We start from the raw sequence: 23,586 nt of genomic DNA, 5'->3' as shown, positions 1-23,586 counted from the left end.
TGTTGAGCTTTTAATTTTTTTTAACTGTTGGGGAAAACGATGAAAAAGGTTTACAGACCCAGCTCTCTAGCTCGGAAGAATTTGATTCTATTTTATTTATGAAGTTTGTTCACAGCCACCAAGGTGTCGGTTAAAAAACACACAAAACTCTGGCATTCGTTGTATGTTTTTACTTGTGGATGTGCTACAAGTACTGGGGTGTAAACGGTAACTTCTGAAGCATTCACAGAGATTTTTGTAAATTCTTTTTTTTAATTGAAGGGTATCACAAATTTTGGTTTTGGAAAATTGGGGCCCATTTGGCCAACCCGGAATGTAGCTTCCCAGTACAGCGAGGGGAAAAGACGCGCGTGGCCTTCTTCTTGGGACTGCGAGGTAGGGGCAGGTGTTGGCACGAGGGTTCCAGACCCTTGACCACTCTCTACGGGCCGGACCCTGGCAGAGTTTGCCAGCGGAGAACACCCACTCTCTTCTGCTTGCAATTGAAATAAGGCAAGCGGGAGAGGGGGAAGTGGAAGAAGAGTTACCTATTTAGAAAAAGAAATAAAAACGCTGCATTTTCCATGATAACGTCTGTGCTTGGCTTCAAGTCATTCGGTAACTTCTGGACATTCTGGGGTCCTGACATAAATAGGGCCACTTTTTCTGCACGCACTGACACGGATGGATGACCTCCGGGTGGCGGTGGCGTCCAACCCCCGGCCTGGGCATGACCCGCTAGGCCTGGCGGCCGGACCAGCCTCTGACCGGGTACTGCCGAGGGTTTTAGAAAAACTAGACACCTTTGCAGAAACATCTCAGCAAGAGAGAGCATGAACCACAAAGAACCAAGCCAGGGAAAAATCACTGCACCTCCTTTCCTAAACAACGTACCAACATCCAATGACCTTTGAGAGTCGATTTTAATGTATTTCTTCCTACTGGAAATATTTGTATTTTAAGTGCGGATTGAATGCTCTATTCTGAGTACTCTTTATTTTTATTAAAAGACAAAAAGCTAGTCGGGAATGTGGACTTCTCTGCAGATTCCTTGTCTTGCGGGAGGCTGGTGTGGTCTCAGCATTTGCTCCGATGTGTGAGAGCTCATGTGTGTGGCCTTGATGTGTGGTTCCCTGGCTTGTAGATGCCCTTGCTGTCACCGAAGACAGGCCAAGGGAAGCACGGCGGCGGACAGGGAGAGTTTCGGTGATTTCTTCAGGGAAAAGTGCCACCTGCAGTCTTGGTGGGGGCAGAGAGTGAAAGGCGGTGGGGGCTGCGCACCTAATCTCTGTGCGCCCGCGTCAATGAGTCCATTGTCTGCGGCCGGGAGAACTCTACCCTATCGCCCTGGCCGCGAGTGACCACATCGATCAGGAGGGCAGACTGGAGGGGGTTGCCCGGCCACGGAGTGTTGACCCTTGGAGATAATCTGCCGAGTCGCCGCGGGTTGACTTGGCGACGTGGTTATGAGCGGACGGCGAGCTCCGCTCAGGACAAAGATCGGCCACTTTTCCCCTCCCCCTCCTCTTCCTCTCCCTTCCCCTCCTCCCTGGGCACCCCCACACCAGCTCTGGACTCAGTCTGCGCCCCACTCTCCCTCCCCTGCTCCCTGCCTCGCCCGCCACCCCCGGAGTGTTTACTTTGCACTTCTCAACTAATTGCACATTTCTGTAAATTGGTCTCCATTTCGATGCTTCATTTGCTTCCATTTAATATTTTTGCTCGGCCCTGCAGAAAGAAAAGAGGCTCTCAGCAGAAAGCAATCCGCCCATTGCGGTCGCCGGCTAAAACCCGGGTACCCCGGGCTATAGGGGAGGAGGCGGGGAGCGCTGGAGGTGTTCCATGGAGGCGCGTTCTCACTTTCACAATTAGCATTTTCTGCTGCCTGCGACCTAATGAAGGGACCCAGGAAGCAAAGGTCAAGCAACCATTTATTATTGTTGTTATTAGTATTAGAGGAGACAAAGTTATCTGGAATTTTATCACTTACAGCCGTATAAAAAACGTATCCCGGGGAACCCTCCGCTGAGTAAGGTCGTGTGTTGTACTCCCCTCTGGGTCTAGCTTCTGGTATCGTAAAATCGCCGAGTCCATTACAGGCGAAATGCGTTTCCGCTCTGAATCCCCGCTGAAGCCTGCGCCCCCTCCAAGCCGCCTCGCCCACAACAGGCCCGGCAGCGATACCGAGCCATTAGGCGAGCACCTTCCCGAGCCATTTAACAGCAGCTCTTATGGATAAATAAACAAAAAAGGCTGTAAACCAATTAAAGTGTGGACAGTGAAAAAGTCGTTTATTAGCAGGACGTCCTGATAGTTCTCGCTGATACTGGAGGTCCTCGCCTGCCCTCTTCCCCGTTTCCCTTCACAGAGACGCGGTTTGCACCCGGGAGAACACAGGTTACCTTGTTCTCGGTAAGTGGCTAAGTCTTCCTCAGTGGTTTCAGAGGCATGCTACGGGCTGAATTTGGCTTGGTGATAAGATTTTTAGGCCATTGCATCCCATTATAAATGAAAAAAAAAAAAAGATGAATCTCACTTAATTCCAAGGTATACATCATGAATGCACATGGAATTTATATTCATTTTATAATTAAATCTCTATTGAAAATAAAAATTAAATTATTTCTTGAGTTGGAAAATTCTGTAAAGCAAACGATGTGACGTATGGAATGAGAATCCTTCTATAACTGATTGCACTTTTGTTCATCAGCATTTCATTAAATGGGCACTAATGTAGGCAGGTTTTCATTCTCCTAAGTCTAATCAATTTTTCCCTCCTGCTGATTTATGAATACCCAGACGTGGCCGGGCGCAGTGGCTCACGCCTGTAATCCCAGCACTTTGGGAGGCCGAGACGGAGGGATCACGAGGTTAGGAGATCTCGAGACCATTCTGCCTAACACGGTGAAAACCCGTCTCTACTAAAAATACAAAAAAAATTAACTGGGCATGGTGGCGGGCGCCTGTAGACCCAGCTACTCGGGAGGCGGAGGCAGGAGAATGGCGTGAACCCGGGAGGCGGAACTTGCAGTGAACCGAGATCGTGCCACTGCACTCCAGTCTGGGCGACAGAGCGAGACTCCGTCTCAAAAAATAAAATAAAATAAAACAAATAAAACAATAAATAAATACCCAGAATTTGGTATCTAGGTCTGAGAGGGACCAGGGAAACCCAGCTTGAGTTGTGAGGATTGGAGAGAGGAAAGGACCTCAGACTTTGAATGAAGGGTTTTCCAAGATTCGTAGGGCTAAGCAATCTAGTGAAAATAAGCGGAGAGCTGAAATTATTTTCCGGATGATTCAGTGCTCCCTGAACTGTACAGATAAAAGCAGCTTAAAAACATAATTTAATTGGGTAATTGTCTTATTCCATACCTGTTAGCTCTCTCTGGTGTGAAAGGAGTAGAGGGGCAGGAGGGGGGTGCTTGGTGTGCCCAGTACTGTCTGCTGCTGCCTCCAGCCACTGCTCAAGCTTCCTCCCCTGGGAGTGGGGCCCCCAGACATGAGCTCTTTCCACTTTTGGTTTAATCCTTCCGTGGCCCTCAGTTCACTCTGCTGATGAAAGGGAAATTATGAAAGGACGTCGAGGCTCCAAAGGATCTGAGGTCAGCTGTTGCTCCCCACTCCTGGTGTTCCCAGTGGCCCACCCCCTACAGCTCTGGACTCACCCCTTTGGTTGTCTCATCTCTGGTTGTACCTTCCAGATGTGCAGTCTCCAGAAATCCTTGCTGCTTCCCTTCTGAGCTTAGTCCTGGGTAACCAGTTCCTTACTTCCACACAGTTCCTTTTCTTTGCCTTCTACCTCCTCCTCCCACCACCATTTCCTATGACTAATCCTTTGTTCTCCTAGGAGCCTCTCCTTACTTCCAGGTTCCTGCTGCAGCCCAAAGAAGGCTTCACCCACACTATCCTCCAGTCTCCTTTCTCAACCTTCCTACATTTCACATGGTTTATGGTTTGAAGGACCCAGATTTTCGGTAACATGTACTGATCAAATGCCTGTAGATCTCTTACTGTGCACCTGCCTACACACTCTTTGAGTGACCAAAACTCATTGGTAGAAATATGCTCTGGCTTTGGCGGGCCATAAAAAGGTCAGGAGCTGCATACGCCTGTCCTCTACATCAGGTTTTGTTCTGCACAAGCTGTGTGTCCCTTGCTAAGTTATATGACTTCACTAAGCTTCCCTGTCCTTATTTGTAAAATGGAAATAATAGCACTGTCCCATAAGCTGGCCCCATTGCATATAGTAATCATAATGGCAAATGCATGGAGCCAGGCATTGTTCAAGTATTTTCCAACGTGAACCCCATGAGCCAGTTACTGTTATCCCATTTTCCACTGGAGAAAATTGAGGCCCAGTGATGTTACTTGCCCAGAATCATATAGCTAATAAATGGCAGAGCCTAGATCCAAGCAGAGATGATGTGACTTTTTCTTTTCTTTTCTTTCTTTCTTTCTTTTCTTTTTTTTTTTTTTTTTTTTTTTTTTTTTTTTTTTTTTGACAGAGTTTTGCTCTGTTGCCCAAGCTGGGGTGCAATGGCGTGATCTTGGCTCACTGCAACGTCCACCTCCTGGGTTCAAGTGATTCTCCTGCCTCAGAAGTAGGTGGGGTTGCAGACATGTGCCACTATGCCTGGCTAATTTTGTATTTTTAGTAGAGATGAGTTTTCACCATGTTGGTCAGCCTGGTCTTGAACTCCTGACTTCAGGTGATCCGCCCGCTTCAGCCTTCCAAAGTACTGTACTGGGATTACAGGCGTGAGCCGCCAGGCCCAGTTGTTTTTTTTTTGTTTGTTTGTTTTGTTTTTGTTTTTGTTTTTGAGACTGAGTTTTGCTCTGTCACCTAGGCTGGAATGCAGTGGCACGATCTTGGCTCACTACAGCCTCTGCCTCTGGGGTTCAAGCGATTCTCCTGTCTCAACCTCTCTAGTAGCTGGGATTGCAGGCACACACCACCATGCCCAGCTAATTTTTGTATTGTTAGTAGAGACAGGGTTTTGCCTGTTGGCCTGACTGGTCTCGAAGTCCTGACCTCAAGTTATCTGCCCACCTCAGCCTCCCAAACAGGCGTGAGCCACCACGCCTGGCCCTGATGTGGCCTTAAAATCCATTCTGTTGGCTGTGACACTATACGATCTTACTATATAGTAGGCACCCAAAAAATGTTTTTATTGTTTTTGTGAGAATTCAATGAGACAAAACATCTAATGTTCCTGGCACTTTGAAAGCATTCAATAAATGGTCATCTCTTCCTTTCTCCCCCAGCATTGCTTTTAATTTGCATGTAAGCATTGAACTATTGGCTATTACTGCATCCAGAAGAATGGCAGACTATCACCATGAGCTGATGTCTAAAGATATTTCCAGATGGGTAGACCTGGAAAGGTATATTCAGGAACACTGGGAGGAAGTACTTAGTAGGTATATTACTCAGTGTTTTAGGGGAACATGCCCCCAAGTACAGTCCTGCTTAAAAGGGATGGAGGAGGGGGATTGCTGGAGGACCCTCATGTAGCCATCAGGACACCACAGAGAGACTCTACAGGTGTGGAGAAGGGGCAGGGCCTTCTTTTTCACAGCCAGGAAAGCCAAAAGAAAGACTTGAGTGGGTGAACTAATCACAACTCAAAATGCTTTAGCTAGCCAAGTAGGTATGGAACCCAGCATCTAAGTAGTGTGTTCTGGCCAGAGGCCACTCTCCTAGAATTGTCTGTGGTTCTTGCATTCTTGGGTTGGAGATGAAGCTGTTATCATAAACTCAGAGGAAACCTTAAACTGCCTAGGGAGGGAAGGGAGTCATTCTAGTCTCTAGGCCAGAGCAGAGCTGGAATCCTGCCCCATTCCTGCTTTTTTTCACATCAGAAAAAGGGTCATGGTTAACCCTGGTTGTCTTTGTGAGGGTGCAGGAACACTACCGTCAAAGTGATTCCTCTGTGTGTCCCCCCAAATCAAGATCCACATACAAATGTTAAAATTAGAAATCGATGGGGTTAAGATGGGAGAGTCAATGCTAAACTCAGAGCAGCACAAGTGAAGCCTTCTCTTTTGACAGCCTAGGCCAGGTCCACCGCCTCTCTTGCAAAGATTAAAGTAAAAGACTGACTGTGGTCTCAACTTTATCAAATTTTCCTATTAGGAATTCTTCTTATGGTAGGTATCTCTTAGCAATGTATGTTGTGCACAGAGACACAGTATTTGAAAACCTTTATTTTTTATATTTTCTCCAGTTACATATTGTAACACATTCACCTTTAGGCAAATCTCAGAAAAATACAAACTCTTACTAATCAATGAAGTAACATGGATTTATAGGGAAGTGTGATTCATGAACTGTGTATATCAAGAATCAGTGGGATGCTTATAAAATGAAAATATCTGAGCCCAACCCCAGATCTTCTGAATAACGATATGGGGGTGAGTGAGACTGGGGAGTCTGCATTTTAAACACATACACAGTTATTCTTTTTTTTTTTTTTTTGACAAAGTCTCACTCTGTTGCCTAAGCTGGAGTGCAGTGGCATGATCTTGGTTCACTGCAACCTCCTCCTCCCGGGTTCAAGCGATTCTCCTGCCTCAGCCTCCCAAGCAGCTGGGACTATAGGCATGTGCCACCATGCCTGGCTAATTTTTTTTGTATTTTTAGTAGAGATGGAGTTTCACTATGTTGGCCAGGCTGGTCTTGAACTCCTGATCTCTTGATCTGCCCGCCTTGGCCTCCCAAAGTGCTGGGATTACAGGCGTGAGCCACTGCGCCTGGTCACAGTCGTTCTTATGAACATTATAAATTAAGAACAACAGACACCTCATGTATAATTTATTTATTATATAGAGATTCATATACTCTCTTAAAGAACACATGAAGCATGCACATTCAAATAAAAATATACCTTGCATCATGAGGTTATGGTGAGGTTGAAATAAAGAAACCTTAGAAAAATGCCTAAGTCAGTGCAGAAAGCAGAAGTTCAATAGATGTTATTGTAACCCCTATATAGACAAGGCGCTTATCAATCCTCAACATTCTCATAGGTTTGCCTTTCTCTCTTAGACATTACCCATTTTTAAATTTTATTTATCTTCTTAATTGAGACAGGGTTTCCCTCTGTCACTCAGGCTGGAATGCAGTGGCACAATCTTACCTCACTACAGCCTCAATCTCCTGGGCTCAAACAATCTTCTCTCCTCAGCCTTCAGAGTAGCTGGGACTACAGGCATGCTCCACCATGGCTGGCTAACTTTTTCTTTTTTTTGGTAAAGACAAGGTCTTGCTATGTTGTCCAGGCTGGTCTTGAACTCCTGGCCTCAAGCGATCCTCCCACCTAGGCCTCCTAAAGTGCTAGGATTACAGGCATAAGCCACCCTGTTCACCATCCATTCTCTATGACTAAGTATTAAGGGAGGATCAGCATTATCTTCCTTTGCTATTGTGTTTACTTGGACTGAGCTCTTTAGAAACAGTGGGACTCTCCTTGAGATATTAGTGTGGCTCCAACATGGGCTCTGTGAACCTGAGCTGAGCATTTCCAGTCACGGTAGCTACCACATAAGGACAAATAAAGGAAGGCAATAAAAGCAAAGCAAATTGATTCATCTCCAGGCAGTACCATTAACTTGTGTCTTAATGCAATGCTCTGTCTACACCGAACATGACCAAATAGCTTCCTTTAAAGGTAAATGAATTTTATATAATTTGCAGCTAATTCCATTTAATTCTGCCCACATGAGCATGTGATAAGGGAATGTTAAACTGGTTAACAACAACAGGCTAAAAGGGGTATTCAGGAGGAGCCAATATTTGATTTCCAAGTGCTGTGGCTCAACTCTGAGAAATCCAGATTACTATGAGTGTGTTGGTTTCTTGGTTATTTGCTTTCTGTTCTCCTAGCTCCTGAGTAAAGGGCAGCGAGAAAACACGAGGATCCCATCTGTCACAATGAGGCCAGTTACAAGAACAGCAACTACTCTTTTTTCTTTTTTTTCTTTTTTAATAAAAATCACTCCTGGTCTGACAAATTCCCTTTGGGGACCGCAGGGAATCAGGAAGAGTAAAAATACTAGAATCAATAACAACTTTGTTATCTAGTAACTTAAACAACCCTTGCCTGCTGGGATGGCAGAACAGGCTTTCTTATCTTGGAAACAGGGAAACTTTCTGGATAGCAAATTATTTTTCACCAAATGTTTCTAACTGTATTAGGTTCCTAGAGAAAGTGCCTAAGGTAGGAACCATGCAAAATTGTAATCACTTGGACATGTTATTTTAAAACATGGGAAAGAATTAGGTCTTTAAACCTAATACATACTGTTTCCTCTTTCTATTCAATAGAATGTCGGCTGGGCACGGTTGCTCACACCTGTAATCCCAGCACCTTGGGAGGCCGAGGTGGGTGGATCACTTGAAGTCTGGAGTTTGAGACCAGCCTGGCCAAACATGGTGAAACCCCATCTCTACTAAAAATACAAAAATTAGCCAGGCCTGGTGGCGTGCACCTGTAATCCCAGCTACTCAGGAGGCTGAGGCAGGAGAATCACTTGAACCCAGGAGGCGGAGGTTGTAGTGAGCCGCACTCCAGCCTGGGCGATAGAGTGAGACCCTGTCTCTCTCTCTCTCTCTTTCTCTCTCTCTCTCTCTCTCTCACACACACACACACACACACAAGTCAACAGTTGTATAATTATTTGAATACTGAAAACTTTGGGAAGTTCTTATTAAATGTCTGGATCATCTGGTCAACTTGATCTTCCTTCTTGTATCTGCGCTTGCCCCATGCTGTGCTCTCCTGAGAGCCTTCATCATTTGCATTGCGGTCTTGAGAGTCAGGAAAGCTCTCTACTGAACAATCTACCTAAAAAGCAGCAGGGAGTGGGCCTCATTTGATTTGGGTGTTGCACACTTATTTCTTTGCAAGTAAGTAGTGATGATTTAGTTCAAGAGCTATGAAATATGCTTTATTTTGAAGACAGTCATCTCTCCTATAGTGCGGCTGCATGCAACAGCAACTACATTATGCACACACCCACCAAAGAGATTATTGTGACCCGATTCATTTAGATAATTGAAGGGAAAGTAGAGGCTGAGAAGCTTTAAGGATCAAGTTTGTCTTTACTGCTCCAATTTGCCCCCGTGGTTGTCAATTGTATGCTGAGCTTTCAGTACAAACCCTATCATTTTGTCAGAGGTGTTTGAACCAGAGCAACTCCATCTTGAATAGGGCTTGGGTAAAATGAGGCTGAGACCTACTGAGCTGAATTCCCAGGAGGTTAAGGCATTCTTAGTTACAGGATGCGATAGGAGGTTGGGACAAGATACAGGTTATAAAGACCTTGCTGATAAAACAGGTTGCAGGAAAAAAGCTGGCCAAAACCCACCAAAACCAAGATGGTGACAGTAGTGACCTCTGGTCATCCTCACAGCTACACTACCACCAGTGCCATGACAGTTTACAAATGCCATGACAACATTAGGAAGTTACTCTACATGGCCTAAAAAGGGGAGGCATGAATAATCTACCCCTTGGTAGCAGATAATCAAGAAACAACCATAAAAATGGGCAAAAATGGGCAACCAGCAGCCCTCAGGGCTGCTCTGTCTATGGAATAGCCATTCTTTTATTCTTTTACTTTCCTAATAAACTTGCTTTCACTTTATGGATCACCCTGAATTTTTTCTTGTGCAAGATCCAAGAACCCTCTCTCGGGATCTGTATCGGGACCCATTTCTGGTAACAATTTCACATTAACACCTCATAGATGTGTCTTTAAAGTCAGCACAGGCAGCTGTATATAATATCTACAATATATTCCATATATTCAAAATTAAATAGTATTATCTTTGTTTCCTAGATTTTATGGCCAGCCTACATATATAAACTGACCTAATTTCTATTGGTTTTTCTTGGGAAAGAAGCATACATGGAACTAAAATTCAATTTAGGGGAAGAAATTTTTTTCTTTCTCTACCAGTGGTGTATTGTAAAACACAATCAATCAGTGTTGTCTACTTCATTTGCAAAGCAATTTGTTAGACTCTGCCAACATGGTCACAGTCAAACCTTGAAGTTTCTAAAAGTTAGAGATTGCCATGAATCCAGATAAACAGCAGTGTTTTCTTACCTTCCCAGCAAATTGTGACAGGTGATAACAAAAAGGCAAACAAAAGTCTCTAACCCCTAGCCTGGTGTAATCTGTCTCCTGCCCTGTAATTACACAGAATTGGGATTTTTCTCAAGAAAGTGGGGTGACATTATTTACCTTTTTGTATTTATATGACTGGTAGCCAAATTTAAATATAGTACCTAGCGAAATTCAGTAAGGAAAAGTACTGGGAAACATTAGAATTTTCCCCTCTTCCCCTGCTGTATTTCCTTATGAACCTCTTCCCTGCAAGCCCTAGGTCATTTTTTAAGAGAAAACTGATCTTATGCCGTCTACTGTTTAGGATTTTGGTTTTGATTATTGCTTGATATGAGGAGAGAAAAGAACTGGAGATGGTTTCTGTATATTTCACCTGAAAAAACAATTTGACAAAGTTGATGGTGTTTCAAGAGAGTTTTTTTCAGTATGTTCGGTGAAGAGCAGTGGAGAGGTCTTGAAAACTAGATAGCCACATGGCCTGACCTGTTCCTCATTCTCATGTAATCCAAACTCCATTTTTCTACAAAGACATACTCAAAAAGAATCAGTTTTGTTCAACTTTTAAGACGATCAGTAATTAGAGCAATAGAAATAACTAGCACCTTAGCACCAAATTTTGCATGAAACCCTTACATCTGTCCAGTTCCTAGGTGTTTCACAAATTTCATCTCCTTTCTCTTGCTCTCTGCATCCACACGGGGCCTTGCAGCACATCTTCAGTTTAAGCCAAAGAGTCATTATAGTTCTTCGTCATTTGGTGCCTGGCAGAAACGCATTTTTTCCCAACAGATGAGCAAAGGTACGGGTGGCTCTCCATATCCCCAGGGGATTGGTTCCAGGACCCTATCCCACTCCCCCAAAACACCAAAATCCGAGCATTCACAGGTTGAAAAGGTCAGCTCGGCTCTCTGTATCCTCTACTTCCGCATCCTTGGATCCAACCAACCGCAGATTGAAAATAATGTGATTGGTTGGATCCCCCCAGTGCCGAACCTGCGGATGCGGAAGGTCAACTGTACGGAAGTCACAGTTTTGACTTGTTGTTTTAGTTAAGCAGCTCTTTGAGGTTATAATGAATGCTATGAATAATTTCTCCAGAAAAACACATACGTGTGTAAGTACACAATATTCTGCATGAGATTTTGGGAAATTCATAACCACCATCCTCCCTTCCACAGTCCGTCTATCACCTGGAACCAGTCTATACCCACCTTGTACTTTTCATCTCTACTTGTGAATTTTTGGTTGCTGCTACTGTGCACTCTCTGGAACTTTATAACAATTGCTCCCTTGTAAATATTCACAGGGATTATTGTTTGTTTATTGGATTGGGGATATTCGTGCTGTACACAGGGGACTTATATGTTGGATAATTATCGCTCAGTTTTCTTACTGTAATCACCTGCTCCGCAAGGGTAATAAACATACTGAAGGTCAAATAGTGAGTTTGGAAGATATGAAATAATAATTCTAAGATTAATTAGAAATTCATAGACTTACAGATGCTTTGAACTGTGACATTGATCTGTTGCCATAAATGGTAGTTTGGCTTAAGATTGTTTTTTCCTTCCTCCCCTTGTCTAAATATCTACTCTGTGCCAGGCACTGTTGCCAGGCTTTGGAGATTTAGGAGAATCAGACATGATTTTTACCCTGGGGGCCTTAGATTCTAGTAGTGGGAAGAAGAGTGCACACACACATACACAGACATACCCCCCACAAAACATACCACCCATGTACCACACACATACAACACACACACAACACACACATCACACAGACACCACACACACACCACACACAGCACACACCACACACCACACACACCACACACAACACACACACAAAACACACACAGCACACACAACGCATATACAACACACACCACACACCACACAAAACACACACCACACACATACACACACTACACACACACCACACACCACACAAAACACACACATATCACATACCACACACAACACACAACACACATGCATGCACACGCACACAGTAAAAAAGACTCTAGACGCTCCTACAGTGTGGCCCTTCCGCCTCTGATTGGAAGCTGGTGACCACGGTACTCACACAGAGGCAGTCTGTCTCCCTTGTCGCCCAGGTTCCAGTTGTTTCCTGAAAGCAGCGAAGGTATGGTAGGGCTTCATCACACACTCACAGTTTGACTTTGGACTTTTAGCTGATCTGTGTTTCAATTTCTCATCTACTGAATGACAGTGTGGTAAGTGGTTGAAAGGATGGTCTCTGAAGCTGGCCTGTCCTGGCTTGAATCTTGGCATCACCATTTATTAGTTGTGTGGCCTTGGGGAGTTTTCCTTAACAGAGTTGTTGGACTTTGTTTGGCCTTGGGGAAGTTTCCTGACCTCTTTGTGCTTCAGTTTCCTCCTCTGTAAAGTGGGGATAAAGAAATGTCTTCCAGCCGGGTGTCATGGCTCTTGCCTGTAATCCCAGCATTTTAGGAGGCAAAGGTGGGAGGATCCCTTGACCCTGAAAGTTCAAGACCAGCCTGGGCAACATAGCAAGTCCTCTGTCTCTATTAAAAAAAAAAAATTGACTGAGCACAGTGGCTCACACCTGTAATCCCAGCACTTTGGGAGACCGAGGCGGGCGGATCACAAGGTCAGTAGATCGAGACTATCCTGGCTAACATGGTGAAGCCCCATCTCTATTAAAAATACAAAAAATTAGCTGGGTGTGGCGGCAGGCGCCTGTAGTCCCAGCTACTCGGGAGGCTGAGGCAGGAGAATTGCGTGAACCTGGGAGGTGGAGGTTGCGGTGAGCCGAGATGACACCACTGCACTCCAACCTGGGCGACAGATGGAGACTCCATCTCAAAAAAAAGAAAAAAAAGAAAAAGAAAAAAAATTTCGCCAAAAAAAAAAAAAAAAATTCACTTGGTGCGGTGGTGTGCACCTGTGATCCTAGCTACTTGGGAGGCTGAGGCAGGAGGCTCCCTTGAGCCCAGGAGGTGGAGGCTGCCATGAACTGTGATCGTACCACTGTATTCCAGCCTGTATGACAGAACAAGACCTTGTCTCAAAAAACAAAGACAGAAATGTCTTCTACATAGAGCCATACTCCATGAGTTAATATGTGAAAAGCGCTTTGAAAAGAACATGTCTAGCACCATGCCAAACTCTTCATTTATTCACATTGGACAAATCTTTATGTAACACCTATTCTGTGCTAGGGATAGGGGATGCCACGGTAAAGAGGTCATTTCCGTTTTAAAGACATATCTCATCTAGTGACAGAGTCAGACAACTGGAGAGGAAACTCAAATGCAACAAGCTGATCTCTGTGGCAGAGGAAATGGAGGCTATGATGGAACACCATGGCAAGGGTGCACCCCCTAATCCTGGAGTGCTTTCCTTCCTGATTCATTAATTCCCTAGCCTTCAGCTCCTTTAGGATTTTCCTCAGAGAGGTTTTTTTCTTTTTAAACAACTTAAAAAAATTTTAATATGGTTAAAAAAACAAAGTTTATCATTGTAACCATTTCTTTTTTTTTTTTTTTTTTTTTTGAGATGGAGTCTCGCTCTGTCGCCCAGGCTGGAGTGCAGTGGCCGGATCTCAGCTCACTGCAAGCTCCGCCTCCCGGGTTCTCGCCATTCTTCTGCCTCAGCCTCCCGAGTAGCTGGGACTACAGACGCCCGCCACCACGCCCGGCCAGTTTTTTGTATTTTTTAGTAGAGACGGGGTTTCACCGAGTTAGCTAGGATGGTTTCGATCTCCTGACCTCGTGATCCGCCCGTCTCGGCCTCCCAAAGTGCTGGGATTACAGGCTTGAGCCACCGCGCCCGGCCATTGTAACCATTTCTAAGCATGTAGTTCAGCAGTGTTAAGCGTATTCACATTGTTGTGTAACCAGTCTCCAGAACTCTTTTCCTCTTGTAAAACTGAAACTCTGCACTTATTAAACCACAGCTCCCATTCTCCCTTCCCCCAATCTCCTGGCAACTACCTCGCAGGATTTTATAACTTTCACACATGTTCTTCATCACATTAATTTCTCTCATGGGTTCCATCTGGCTGGAGACTTTCCTCTGGAATAATGTACCTTTTCCCTTCCTGTGGCTACTGCTATTTTCTGGAATCCTATGAAATTATGAACTTTTTATCTTCTAGAAAATAAATTGCAGTAAATTGACCAGTGTTCTAGGAACAGGCATGTTGATCCCAGGGCTGATGGCATTGGCTGAGTGCTCACTGCTTGCCAATCCCTGTGCTCATCTATGAGGAGGACACTAAGGGGCTGGGAGGCAGCAAGAAAGGCTCTGTTTCATGTAAATTACAAGAAAACGAGAGTGAGGAAGCACACACATACACGTACACACGTCTTAGAAATATTCACATCAACACCCAACTTGTGCACATCAAGTGCATCTAAGAGGAGAAGGCAATGCTTTATGAACAGCAATATGGCTTAGTGAATAGGAATATGGCTTTAGGAATAGGAATTATTGACATGAAATATTGACCAGCACTATTTGAGAGAATAAGCTAGAGGCTGTTCAGAGGCTGTTAGCATAGCTGAGGTATGAAAACATGTAGCCTAGACTCATCATGAAAATGGAGAAAAAGGGAAAAATCCAGGATTTAGTAGGAAGAGACTAAAGGACTTGGCGACCAGTTGAATAGGAAGCAGAGGAAAAGATGTAGCAGATAAGAACCAGTGTTACTTGATAGCTGACTTTGTGCTGGGCCCCGCTCTGGGCCATCGACCCTTAGGATCTCATTGATATTCCATAGCATTCCTCTGAGTTAGGGACTATCAACTCCATTTTACTATTGAAGAAGCAGAGGTTCAGAAAGGTTGATTAGCTTGGCCAAAGTCATCTGATGAGTAGCTGGTTGAGTCATATATTACCCAGAATCTGTCTGACTCTGGAACACATGCTCTTTTATTACTTAAGTGGCCTCAAGTTTGCTAGCCTGGGAGACTGATATGTGGACAGTAGAGGCAGTATTGATAGAGGGGGCCAGTTGTCAGGGTAAGGTCATGATTAGTCCTACTTGAGTATGCTGAGTTTGCAATGCAGGTAAGCAGTGTAAATCCAAGAGACTCACAGGCACTTGGAAAGGAAGGACTGGGGGAGAGAACACAGGGCAGGGCTTGTAGACAGCGAAGTGTTGATTCTCTTATTGAAAGACTAAGTGCAAAAAGAAAAGAGAGTGTGACGGTTAATACTGAGTGTCAACTTGATTGGATTGAAGGATGCAAAGTATTGATCCTGGGTGTGTCTGTGAGGGTGTTGCCAAAGGAGATTAACATTTGAGTCAGTGGGCTGGGAAAGGCAGATTCACCCTCAATCTAGGTGGGCACCATCTAATCAGCTGCCAGCATGACCAGGATATAAAGCAGGCAGAAAAATTTGAAAAAGCTAGACTGACTTAGCCTCCTAGCCTACATCTTTCTCCTGTGCTGGATGTTTCCCGCTCTCAAACATCAAACTCCAAGTTCTTTAGCTTTGGGACTTAGACTGGCTTCCTTGCTTCTCAACTTGCAGAAGTCCTATTGTGGGACCTTGTGATCATGTGAGTTAATACTCCCTAATAAACCCCCCTTTATATCTGTCTATCTATCTATCTATCTATCTATCTATCTATCTATCTATCTATCTATCTATCTATCCATCCATCCATCCATCCTATTAGTTCTATCCCTCTAGAAACCCTAATACAGAGAGTGATGGGTAAATTCTTGAGGATATACTCACCTAGTGGGGAGAAAGGAGAAAGGGGACTCTGTAAAGTCAGTAAAGGACAGTGATTTGGAAGGAAAATAGTACATCTGCTTCAGTATGAAAAAAATGTGGCTGTAGGGCTTGAGGTTCCAGATTGTCAGCTGTGACTCAGAAAAGTCACTTAAGAGTTCTGAGCAGAAGCCAGATTGAGGCAGGAGGATCACTGGAGCCCAGGAGTTCAAGGCCAGCCCTGAGCAACATGGCGAGACTCCGTCTCTATTTTTAAAAAGAGTTCTGAGTAGAGCAGTACACCTATCTAATCTCAGTACAGGTACCGCCGTTCACCCCATGTCCTCGACTTCTGTCTTATACTCACATCCTCTAGGTTCCAATTTCCGGTCCTTGCTTCCTCTTAAGTAGCTCTCAAACCAGCCCTTCCTTAATGCCCTGGGCCACTGCCTTATTGCAGACTGGGTCTCATCTGGGCTGTTGTGACAGGCGTCCATCAGGCCGCCCGGCTGCCTGCTTCTACTTACCTTAGAACGTGTACTTTTTCACCATTTTTCTTCCAACATGTTCTCAATGTAATGATGTTCTCAATCTAAAAATCGATTTTCTTCTACTGCCTGGAGAGAGAAGTCAAACTCTTAGCAAAGCTCACCAAGTCCTTCAAGTTTGGGAAGCAGCCCAGCCCTCAAGTGGCTCTTTCCACAGAGTCTCTGCTCCCCCAAGCGTCACATACTCCAATCAAATAGCCCTTCTCAGCATCTCCCAGGGCATCCTGTCCCCTCAGAAGCCCCTGCCGCTGCCTGGATTAGCACCTTCCATGTTTGATACTGGCATACTTCTGTTTGTCCTTCAAAGGCCAACAAAAGAGCAAATGGGGATGGAACAGAAAATATTACTCAATTCAAATTCAGAACCAAGAAAGAGACACTCATAATCCAGGCAGTTATGATTATTAGAAGATAAATACATAAGAGGAGGCGCTTTTTAAAAAACGTTCTCTGGCTGGGCACAGTGGCTCACGCCTGTAATTCCAGCACTTTGGGAGGCCGAGGTGGGTGGATCACCTGAGGTTGGGAGTTGGAGACTAGCCTGACCAACATGGAGAAACCCCACCTCTACTAAAAATACAAAATTAGCCAGGCGTGGTGGTGCATGCCTGTAATCCCAGCTACTCGGGAGGCTGAGGCAGGAGAATCGCTTGAACCTGGGAGGCCGAGATCGCGCCATTGCACTCCAGCCTGGGCAACAAGAGTGAAAATGTGTAAAAAAAAAAGTTCTCTTTCAATTTCTCTGTTTGTATTCACTGCTGAGAAGCTGATGTCTGCAAAAGAGTTTTTCCCTCTGTTTCCATTATCCTCTCATCTGAGAAAACAAACTTCCTGCTGTCATATCAGTTGTCATCCCCCTCCATTGCTCAGGACTTTGTCCACATGATGACATTCTCTGAATAGGACAGCATTCTTAAGGCCTGCATGGTGGATAGGACGAAGGTTGCCATTCAGTTGCATCCTAGAGCACAGGATGGGTGGTTAAGATGGGTCCCCAGAAGGCCAGCACACATGGCATGGTGCTAAGATTGAACCTGAAAAATCTGAGAACACTATGAAAAGCAGAAATGGCACATCACACTGAGAACCAGAAGATCTGCATTTCAGCGCTGGCTCTGCTAACTAGTCACTGTGATCAAAAAAGAAGAAAGTGATTTAAAGGTGAGAGTTTGTGGAACATCTTGGACATATAATCCAGCAGCGATTTCCCATGTGGCATTTGGTGAAAGACTCTTCTAACTCCTGAAGAAATGACTTGAAACTCAAGAACCTAGTGACCTTAATGAAGAGTTAGTTAAGGCTGTTGCCCATGGAGATGTTGCTAAGGTGAGAGATTTGCCAAAAAGAGGGCATACCGCTGGAGCTATGCTTCCAACTCCAAGCAAGAGGAAGAGTGGGATGGACGCAGGGTGAGATGTCATCAGCCTACAACACTCACACTGGTGAGGAGCGGCTGGGTAAGAGGCAGTGAGGACCAGGAGGAAGAGAGCAAAGACGGCATGGGTTACAGCGACCTGGGGCCTCTGTCTTGTCTAGGAAATCTCCTTGATTCTTGCAAATGGAACTGAGTCCCTTCAGCACCATCAGCTGTAGATCCCATCAATTTGTAAGCCATGCCTAAAATAAATAAGTAAATAACCAACTAGATAAATAAAATGCCACACTTTTGCAATTCTGTTTCCTCAGTGCTCAGCACATAGCATGCATTCAATAAATGTCTGTTTCTCCTTCCCTCTTTCTTTTTTCTTTTCCTTTCTTTCTTTCTTTCTCTTTCTTTCTTTCTTTTCTTTCTTTCTCTTTCTTTCTTTCTTTTCTTTCTTTCTTTCTTTCTTTCTTTCTTTCTTTCTCTCTTTTCTTTCTTCCTTTCTTTCTTTCTTCCTCTCTCTCTCTCTCTTTCTTTCTTTCTTTCTTATATTCATAACTTCTGTGTGTCATTCACTATTGTATAAGTACTGGGGATTTGAAGATGAATTAGACACAATCACTGTTATTGGTTGTTTTATTGTTTTGAAAAATTATTGTAAAAATATGATTTATGTACTCATTGCTACTTTCCCCACACATTTTATCCCCTGGGGCAAAACAAGTGCTGGGCTCTGAGGATTGAAAGGGATTTGAAGATCCAGGGTTTAAGGCAGGTGAGGAGGCAGGGTGGGGAAAGAAGAGAGAGAAGCAGGAAATAGCTTTTCCAGAGATTGATTTTTAACACCCCCAACTCACATCAATATATCCTTCAGAGAGCTGGTTAATTATCAATTTTTGTGAGAAAGCAAAGCTGCTTTATTTTTTTAAAGAACTTTGAGCACAAAGCACAGATTATACATGATTTGCCTTCAGTTCACGGAAACGTTTGCATTTTGCTGAATCAAATGATTCGTCCAGGTCTTCTGCAAGCTCTGTGTGCCTTAATGGTGCAATTTTTATCTTTATCATCTTTTTTGCCTTTTTTCTCTTCCTTCTTTTGTTTTTTATTGGCCTTATTTTAAACTGATAAATATTTTTGTATTTTCCATTTCCCTTCTATGTAGAATTAGAAACTAAAGACTAAACAGCTGCTCTTTTAGTAGTTTCCCTAAATTTCTTTCTTTTCTTTTTCTTTTTTTCTTTTTTAAGACAGAGTTTCACTCTGTGGCCCAGGCTGGAGTGCATAAGCCAAGTGTGATCTTGGCTCACTGCAGCCTTTGCCCCTGGGGTTCATACTATTCTCTTGACTCAGCCTCCCAAGAAGCTGGAACTACAGGCGTGTACCACAACACCTGGCTGGTTTTTGTGTTTTTAGTAGAGATGGGGTTTTACCATGTTGGTCTGGCTGGTCTCAAACTCCTGACCTCAAGTGATCTGCTCACCTCGGCCTCCCAAAGTGCTGGGATTACAGGCGTGAACCACCATGACCGGCCCCTAAATTTCTTTTAGCATCCATTATGATTACAAAATTTCTAATGTAGTCTAAGTTTACCCAAGACTGCTTCTCTTTCCAGAATAAGATGGGCGTGGTATTACACCTTGTTCATTGAACTAATCACTGTGTTCCTTGCGATTTTTATCTAGAGACTGAGTATCATTTTTTTAAGTCTCAGAATTAGGTCTTTTGATGGTTGGTAAAGGTTTCGTTGAATATACCAGCACATCTTAGTGGTTTCCCATCTCACTCTCTTGCTGTTCTACCCTCCTCTCTGGGGTTACTGTTCTTCAGATGTTCTTTTATTGTTGTGTGTTGGCCAGGCACGGTGGCTCATGCCTGCAATCCCAGCATTTTGGGAGGCCGAGGCGGGTGGATCACGAGGTCAGGAGTTCAATACCAACCTGGCCAAGACGATGAAACCCCATTTCTACTAAAAATACAAAGAAAAATTAGCTGGACGTGGCGGCAGGTGCCTGTGATCCCAGCTATTCAGGAGACTGAGGCAGAGAATTGCTTGAACCCAAGAGGCAGAGGTTGCAGTGAACTGAGATCACACTACTGCACTCCAGCCTGGGTGACAAAGTGAGACTCCATCTAAAAAAAAAAGTTGTGTGTTGGTGTGTAAATGCCCTTAGTCTTTGTAGATGTCAACATGTTTTGCTTTTTCCTTCACAGAATAATGGTCGTTGTGCTGGATAGCCTCTGCATGCCTTTCCAAGTCTGCTTTTCAGCCTTCTCTTTTCTGTCCTGTGCTCTGGGAGGCTGCCTTCATGTCTTGCATTGACAGGCTCTTTCACTTTCTCCTTTACAGTAGGATTTAGTCAATGAGAGGCACCACAAGGAGATCAGATTTGCAGTCGAGATGGGATGGCACACTCATTCCTCTCTGTTCCTCCCCTCTAAGCACAACTATAAACTCTAGAAACCACATAAGAGACACAAAGGACACTTCTGAAAGGTGGAAAGAAGACAGACTTGTTGGAGACCCCAGGACAGGAGGAACAACATAATGGCAGGGCATCTTATGGCTACCCAGCTGACAGAAAAAGGTGACCCAGGCCTTGGAGTTTCCTGACCATTGTCTAGCAACAGAAGGCAGCCCAGGTAGCCTCATTCCTGCGCTGGATCAAATGGGAGGCCCACTGACAACACAAGGTGAGCCCAGAGGCATTAGCAAGTGGAGTAAATCAGAAAATCTACTAACAATAAGTGGCCAGGGGACATGCTCTTCCTTGCCAGGCCAGAGACTCTCCTCGCCCACTGAGAGGCACCAGGAAGCAGAACATCTCTGGCGAGGAAAATCTTATTGCAACAAGCAGGCAGCTTGGGAAGCCTTATCATTCCTCTGGGCCTGGGACTTCTCTCCTCAATGTGGAGGTACCAGGTGGCTCAGCCTAGGGAAGTTCCTTCCACCCTATTAGGCAGCACATACAGAGACAAGCAGAAGTTCCTGTAGCACCAGATAAACCAAACAGATCAAAGTAACACTGTAAAAGCTCTAAAAATTAATTTGTCATTGGAACCAGAACCCATAAAAGTAGGTCAGAATCTGTGTGCCAAATCCAAACAGGGTGACTGATTGCTAAAATAAGAGATTTGTTATTAATTAATAAATAATAATAATTTGTTAATAAGACCCAGAGATTTATAATATAGTTACCAAATGTTAAGGATATATATGTATATCCTCATGTCTGTATCAGAAGGGATACAGTTTTGGCGGAGCTTGCAATAAGCCGAGATCGCACCACTGCACTCCAGCCTGGGTGACAGAGTGAGACTCCATCTCAAAAAACAAAAACAAAAACAAAAACAAAAACAAAAAACAAAAAACAAAAAACCACCCATCACGCTAAGAACCAGGAAAATCACAACTTGAATGAAAAAAGACAATCAACTGGCACCAACACTGAGATGAATCAGATGCTTGAACTGTAATATCTTTAAGAATTGTAAAGCAGCAATCATAAAATATTCAACAACAAATTATAGATTCTTTTAAAACAACTGAAAAAACAAAAATTTCATCAAAGAAGTAATTTAAAAAGAACAAAATGGAAATTATAAAACTAAAAAACAAAATAGTTGAAACAAAAATCTTACTCATTTAGCTCAATAGTAGAAGACAGGTGACAGAAGATAGAAGGAGTAGAGGACAGACCAATAGAGTTTACACAATCTGAGCAGCAGAGAGAAGAGACTGAAAAGAATGGGTAGAACTTCCAAGATCTTTGGGGCAATAATAAAAGATCCAACACTGGAATCATCAGAATTCCAGAAAGAAAGGAGAAAGAAAGTGAGACGGAAAGGGTGGAGCCTGAAGAAATAATGGCTGAAAACTTCCTAAATTTAGTGAAAGACATAAACCTACAGATTCAAGAAGACAATTGAACCTCAAATAGAATAAAGTCCCTACCAAGACATATCATAGTCAAATGTTTGAAAACTAAAGATAAAAGCATCTTGAAACCAAAGGAAAAAAACAAAAAACAGACATTACCTATAGGAAGACACCCATTTGAATTTCTCGTCTGGAACAATGGAGGCCAGAAGGAGTGGTACCACATTTTTCAAGTAAATGCTGAAAGCAGAGGATAATCAGTCATGAATCCTGTGTCTAGTGAAACTACCCTTCAGGAATGAAGAGGAAATAAATGCATTCACAGATGAAGGAAAACTAGAAAAATGAGCAGATCTACTGTAAAAGAATGGCTGAAGGAAGTTCTTAAGCAGAAAGAAAATAATAAAAGAAGGAATCTTGGAACATTAGGAAGGAAGAAGGAACAATAGAGGAAAAATATGGATTCATACAATTGACTATTCTTCTCAGGAATTTCTGTTTATTTGTTTATTTTTTTGAGACAGTGTCTCACTCAGTCACCCAGGCTGAAGTGCAGTGGTGCAATCGTAGCTCATTCCAGCCTTGAACTCCTGGACTCCGGTGATCCTCTTGCCTCAGATTCCTGAGTAACTAGGGCTACAGCTGTGTTCCACCACACCCGGTTAACTTTTCAGTTTTTGTAGAGACAGGTTCTCCCTATATCGCCCAGACTAGTCTTGAACTCCTGGGCTCAAGTGATCCTCTTGCCTTGGCCTCCCAAAGTGCTCGGATTGCAGGTGTGAGCCACCATGCCTGAATCTTCTTCTCAGAAAATTTATAAATCATATTTGATGTTTGAAACAGAAACATAACACTATCTGGTACTAGAGACAATAATATTTAAGAGTGTGGAAGGGAAAGGAACTTAAATGGAAGAGTGGTTTTCACACCTCACTCCAAATGGTAGAACAGCAGCCCCAGCTGCTCAGCAGGCTGAAGTGAGAAGATCAGTTGACCCCAGGAGTTTGAGGCTGCAGTGAGCTATGATTGCACCGTATGTAATGTGTCTTTTTCTTCCTTTGTCTGGTTTCAAGATTTTTTTTTTTTAATTTTACTTTTCAGAAGTTTGATTATGATGTCTCTTGGCCCAGACTTCTTTAGATTTATCCTATTTGAGGTTCGACTGGCTTCTTGAATCTGTAGGTTTATGTCTTTCACCAAATTTGGGAAGTTTTCAAACATAGCTTGATAATATAGACATCATAGTGAAATCCTGTTCTAAAAAAATAAAATAAAGCTGGGCATGATGTCACACACTTGTAGTTCCAACTACTCAGCAGGCTGAGGCAAAAGGACCACATGAGCCCAGGAGTTGGAGGCTACAGTGAGCTATGGTTGTGTTACTGCACTTTAGCCTGATGGCAGAGTGAGACCCTGTCTTAAAAACTAAAAACAACATCAGAAAAGTAAAATACTGATACCAGTGGACAGTGATGACTCACATATGTATATTGTAATACCCAAAGCAACCAATAAGAAAACTATACAAATAGATATACTTTAAAAATGCTGTAAAAGATGGAATATGAAAAAAATCTTCAAGCAGCCTGTAGAACAAAAAAAAAAAAAAAAAAAAAAAAGGAAAACAACAGAAAATAAAATAAAATAGGCCAGGCATGGTGGCTCACACCTGTAATCCCACTGTTTTGGGAGGCTAGGCATGAGGATGGCTTGAGGCCAGGAGTTCAAGGTTACAGTGCACTATGATTATGCCACTACACTCTAGCCTGAATGACAGAGTGAGAAAAACAAACAAATAAACAAAATGGCAAACTTAAGTGCTAATATATTAATAATTACTTTAAATGTAAATTGTTACAATTCATCAACTAAAAGGTATAGATGGGCAGAGTGAATTAAACAAAATCACTAAACTATATGTTGTTTACAAGAAACTAACTTAAAATTCAGCAGCACAGGTAAGTTAAA

This window comes from Chlorocebus sabaeus, chromosome 3, assembly GCF_047675955.1.
Source record: "Chlorocebus sabaeus isolate Y175 chromosome 3, mChlSab1.0.hap1, whole genome shotgun sequence".
NCBI lineage: Eukaryota > Metazoa > Chordata > Mammalia > Primates > Cercopithecidae > Chlorocebus > Chlorocebus sabaeus.
The sequence above is the reverse complement of the archived record's forward strand: the minus strand, read 5'-3'. Positions refer to the sequence as shown.